The following is a 6,000-nucleotide window of genomic DNA, read 5'->3' as shown; positions in this document are numbered from 1 at the left end:
CTAGTGTCCGTTGCCTACAAATTATTTACTAATGTAATCGCAAATAGAACCAGGAACACCTTAGACTTCTGCCAACCAAAGCACCAGGCAGGATTTCGTAAAGGCCACTCAACAAAATACCAAATTCATACTATGATTCAGGTGATAGAGAAATGTGCGGAATATAATCAGCCTCATATATAGCTTTCATTGATTACGAGAAAGCGTTTAATTCAGTCGAAACCTGAGCAGTCATGCAGGCATTACGGAATCAGGATGTTGACGAGCCGTATGTAAAAATACTGAAAGATAACTGTAGTGGCTCCACAGCCAGCGTAATCCTCCAAAAAGAAAGCATCGAAATTCCAATAAAGAAGGGCGTCAGGCAGGAGATACGATCTCTCCAATGCAATTCACAGTGTGGTTACAGGAGGTACTCAGAGAATTGGATTGGGAAGAATTGGGGATAAGAGTTAATGAAAAATACCTTAGTAAATTGCGATTCGCTGATATTGCCTTGCTTAGCAACTCAGGGGACCAATTGCAATGTATGCTCACTGACCTGGATAGGCAAAGCAGAAGGGTGGGTCTAAAAATCTATCTGCAGAAAACTCAATTAATTTTTAACAGTCTCGGAAGGGAACAGCAGTTTACGATAGGTAGCGAGACACTGGTAGCGGTAAGGGGATACATCTACTTAGGGCAGGTAGTGACCACGGATCTAGATCATGAGACTGAAGCAACCAAAAGAAAAATGAGCTCGAGTTCGTTTGGCAGGCATTCTCAGATCATGAACAGCAGGTTGCCATTATCCCTGAAGAGAAAAGTGTATAACAGCTGTGTCTTACCAGTACTCACCTACGGAGGAGAACCTGGAGGGTTACGAAAAGAGTTCTACTTAATTTGAGAACGAAGCAACGAGGCATGGAAAGAAAAATAATTGGTGTAACGTTGAGGGGTGGAGGATAAGAAGAGAGCAGATTGGGTGAGGGAACAAACGCGGATTAGTGACATCTTAGTTGAAATCAAGAAAACGAAATGGGCATGGGCAGGGCATTAGTGAGGAGGGAGGATAACCGATGGTCATTAAGGGTTACGGAATGGATTCGAAAAGGAGGGAAGCGTAGCAGGGGGCGGCGGAAAGTTACGTGGGCGGATGGGATTAAGATGTTTGCAGGGACAAATTAACATGGCCACAATTAGAACAAGGCCGGGGTAGTTGGAGAAGTATGGGAGAGGCCTTTGCCCTGCAGTGGTGTAGCCAGACTGATGATGATAATGATGGTGACTGACGAGTATCACTCGAGACACTTTATTTTTGAAAGCATATATAGCGCCAGCAAACAAGGACGGGAGGGAGACGACACCACAATTGTGGTGTCGTCTCCCTCCCGTCCTTATTTGTTGGCGCTGTAATGGAGTGTTTGCACAGTTCAGTTGGTAGCGTCTCTTCGTAATCGAGAAGGAAGGTCACGCAGAGCAGGAACAGCTGGTTGCCCGAACAGCTAGAGAACGCCCGGAATAACAACTCTAGCTATGCATGCTGCTGAAGGCTGCACTGGCTGGGCGCTTGCTGTGCGAAGAGAAAACTCAGAAAGTGGCGTCGTAACTTTTCGTAAGGCGCGAGAGAGGCGTTCGTTTAGGACAGACATGGTGGCTCCAGTATCAATTAGCGCAACGGTGGGGAGGCCGTCCACAGTAATGTCGACAACGTTCGAAGGCGACAATGGAGGACTTGTAGAGATCGATGGCAACGCAGTTCTTGCCTCCTGAACTGCGGCGCTTAATTTTCCTCTTGCGTGGGTGAAGGGCGCCGACGCATGGGGGATAACGAGCGGCGACGCTGGGAAGACGAACGACGTGTAAGGACCGGGCGCTCGGCTGGTGGCCTGTTCGACTGCCTACTAAGATAAGTGTCATGAAAAGGTTGCGCGTCGGAGTAGGGAGGCGACTGCACCAACCCATCAGAGTGCAGCATGCGGCGGCGGCAGAGACGCGCCACATGGCTGGGAATACCGCAGGCATAACATATGGGCCTGTTGTCTTGTGTGCGCCAAGGATTGGCAAACACAGGAGCAGGTCGATGAACGGGATGACGAACGCGTGGTAGCGGCCGTTGATGTAGCGCAACGAGTGGTTGACGAGGAGGCTGCGCGGCGACGGATGCGTAAGTAGGTGGCGCGGCGCCAGGGTACAGCTGCTGCTGCATTGGTAGAGCCTCAGCAATTTGAGGCTGCGCGGCGACGGATGCGTAAGTAAGTGGCGCGGCGACAGGGTACTGCTGATGCTGCATAGGTAGGGCCTCAGCAACTTGCTCTTCAATAACCCGCCGGAGCGTAGGGGCGAGCTGTGTAGGAGGCTGTGACTGCAGCGGCTGCTGTTGAGGTAGCTCAGAAAAGGGCATTAGAGTGAGCTGACGTGCAATTTCCTCCCGCACGAAAGCTTGGATTTGTGTGAGCAGAGGGGATCGAACAGGGAGAACGATCATGGAAGAGAGGGCCTCGTCAGCCATGGAGGGGCGCCTGGTCGAATCGCGCTGCCTTCTCAACTCGTGGTAGCTTTGGCACAAGTTTATGAGCTCTGCTACGGTGCACGGACTCTTGGCGATCAACATTTGAAAAATGTCATCAGCGATACCCTTCAAACTGTGCTTCAATTTCTCATTTTCGGGCATAGAAGCATCCACACGTTTGCGCAGGTCGAGAACCTCTTCGATGTAACAGGTGAATGTTTCACCGGGTTGTTGCGCTCGCTCTCGTAACCGCTGCTCGGCGCGCAACTTGTGGACTGCGGGGCGACCGAAAACTTCAGCGAAACTGGCCTTGAACGCGGACCAGGACTGAAAGTTGGCTTCGTGATTTTTAAACCACAGGTGAGCCACTCCCGCAAGGTAGAAGATGACGGCATTTAACTTGGCGGTATCGTCCCATCGATTGTGCTAGCTCACTCGTTCGTATGTAGACAACCAGTCATTGGCGTCCTGCTCATCCGCACCGCTGAAAACCGCTGGATGGCGTTGCGGGACAGCGCCAGAGCAGGATACGGAGGGTGGCGGTGACGTCGGCTGGGGAGAGGCAGGCATGAAGGGAGGCAGAGTCCGTGACCGGAGTTCCAGGGTGTAGATGTTCTTGAATACCCCGCACCTCCACCAATTGTAATGGAGTGTTTGAACAGTTCAGTTGGTAGCGTCTGTTCGTAATCGAGAAGGAAGGTCACGCAGAGCAGGAACAGCTGGTTGCCCGAACGGCTCACGCTCGCGCTAAACACTGGCGATCGGGCTGGCCCACTGGTTCGGCTGCAGGCACGGAACAGACGATCTGGCTGGCCTTGTCCTTGTGCCCTTCTTCTTCATTACAGCGCTAAATATGCTTTCAGTTTAGCAACACGCCCAACAAATGGCAATGCTGAACTTTATTTTTGGTAAAAAAGCGAGCAGTATAACGCTCATAAAAACGCCACTAAGTTTTTCTTTTGCATGCACAAAGACAGCAACAGGCAACCGAACATAGCAAGACCAGACGACAAAGAAGAGCGACAGCTATGATGATGATGATGATGTGTGGTGTTTTGTGGCGCAAGGGCCAGGTTTGGCCAAAGAGCGCCATAACAAGTGGTAATGTCTACGATGTATTCTGGAAGATGTGACTTGGCTGTAAAGTGGCCTAAAAATAGTCGCTGTAAAGTGCGTAAAATCTACTTGCTATAAAATTATGGCGATGACAAATGACGAATACTATGAACAAGAATATCCATCGTAAAAGAATGACGCAGAATAGAAAATATATGAGATGGTAAAAATACCTGGAGTACTGCTGCCTCGCCGGAGCCCTTGAAACACAAGGGCCTAGAGGGCCTATACGAAAGAGCTATCACAGCGCCTTCCTCTGAAGAGAGGAGACGCTACGAACATGTGGGGCTAACAACATGCAACGCACCATCTTTCAGATAACTTAGGACTGCGCTGGTGTCAAATAGCGGTTCTGGTGCGAGTAACATTACTGGATGAAGGGGGATCTGCTGCCGGTATGCTAGGGGAAAATGTTACTCTCAGATTCGGCTGCCCGAAACTCCAGGAGGACGTGGCGGACGGTCAGCCTCTCCCCGCATCTACCGCAGGTTGGAGGATCATTTTCAGGGAGTAAAAAGTTATGTGTGCCAAATGTGTGTCCTATTCTGAGGCGACAGAATAGGACATCTGTTCTGCGTGATTTTGTTACGGAGGGCCAAGAACCTAACTGTGGCTTTATCAGGTGCAGTTTATTTTTTACTTCGGCGTCCCACATACGTTGCCAGTGGTTTCCCAGTTTTCTTCTTAAGAAAGGCTTCAGGTCTGTAACAGGGACCGAAGCAGTAGGACTAACTGCATGCAATGAAATGGATGTGGTCATCTGGTCCGCTAGTACGTTTCCCTCAATGCCCCTATATCCAGGCACCCAGCATATAATCACATGTTGGTTAGATACATATGCTTTACACAGTACGGAGTAGAGTTCATTAATTACCGGATTTTTGTGGCTATAGAAAGACATCAAGGCCTTCACAACACTAAGGGAGTCCGTATATATAACTGATTTCTGGAGTTTTGATTTATTTATGTGCTTTACGACCGACAGCAGTGCGTAAGCCTCAGCCGTAAAGATACTAGTTTCCGGATGCAGTACATCGGTTTCCGAGAAGGATGGACCGACGGCTGCATAGGACACCCCGTCGTGTGACTTCGATGCGTCTGTGTAGAACTCCGTGCAGGAGTATTTCTGCTGGAGTTCCCGGAAATGCATTTGGATTTCAATCTCTGGAGCATGCTTTGTGACTTGCACAAAATATATATCGCATTGTATGAGCTGCCACTCCGAAGGAGGTAGCAGCTTGGCTTGATGCATTAGGCGGGGCTCCAGCAGTGGGACATGCATTTGATCACTAAGCTCCCTCACACGCAGTGAGAAAGGCTGTTTTACGGAGGGACGATTATGAAAGAGTGTAGCATATGTCGTATCATTAATGGTATGAAAACACGGATGTTGAGGATTAGAGTGGACTTTCAAAAAATATGTTTGGCTGATGTATGTTCTCTGCAGATGAAGTGACCACTCATTTGATTCTGCATATAAGCTTTTAATAGGACTTTTCTGAAAGCTCCAGTGGCCAATCGCATTCCTAGATGGTGGACCGGATCTAGCATCTTTAGCGCGCTCGGGGCTGCAGAATGATAGATCACGGCACCGTAGTCCTACCGTGATCGGATGAGGCTCTTCTAAAGATTCATTGAACATTTCCTGTCGCTGCGCCATTTTGTGTGGGATAACACTTTAAGTAAGTTCATTGTTTTTAAGCATTTGACCTTGAGGTACTTTATGTGTGGAATAAAAGTTAATTTCGAATCAAGCATGATGCCTAAGAAGTTGTTTTCTTTGTTCACAGGAATTCGCTGACCATACATTTCGATACTGGTTTCTGCAATGAATCCTCTCTTTCTTGTGAAAAGCACACAAGAACTTTTGTTGGGGGTAACTTTAAATCCGTTTTCTTCTGCCCATTCGGACACTTTGTTCAAGCCCGGTTGAACTTGCCTCTCACATACTGTAAGGTTGCAGGATTTGAAACCTATCTCTATGTCGTCTACGTAAACAGAATAAAAAATGGCTGGTGTTAATGAAGCACGAAGGGGGTTCATTTTCGCGATGAAGAGCGTGCAGCTAAGTACACCTCCTTGAGGTACACCAGTTTCCTGTATAAAAGGTCGCGACAATACATTGCTGACTTTCACGCGGAATGTACGGTTGGACAAATAGCTTTCTATTAGGACGAGCATATTGCCACGGATGCCAATTCCCAACAAGTCTCTCAAGATTCCATAGTGCCACGTAGTGTCGTACGCCTTCTCCATATCGAGGAATACGGATAGGAAATATTGTTTATGTAGAAAGGCGTCGCGAATGTTTCCCTCAATGTGCACAAGGTGATCGGTTGTGGACCGCTCTTCTCTGAAGCCACACTGAAAGGGATCGAGGATATTGTTGAGTT

This window comes from Dermacentor albipictus, chromosome 1 (genome assembly GCF_038994185.2).
Source record: "Dermacentor albipictus isolate Rhodes 1998 colony chromosome 1, USDA_Dalb.pri_finalv2, whole genome shotgun sequence".
Taxonomy (NCBI): Eukaryota; Metazoa; Arthropoda; class Arachnida; order Ixodida; family Ixodidae; genus Dermacentor; species Dermacentor albipictus.
Note: the sequence above shows the minus strand (reverse complement) of the source record.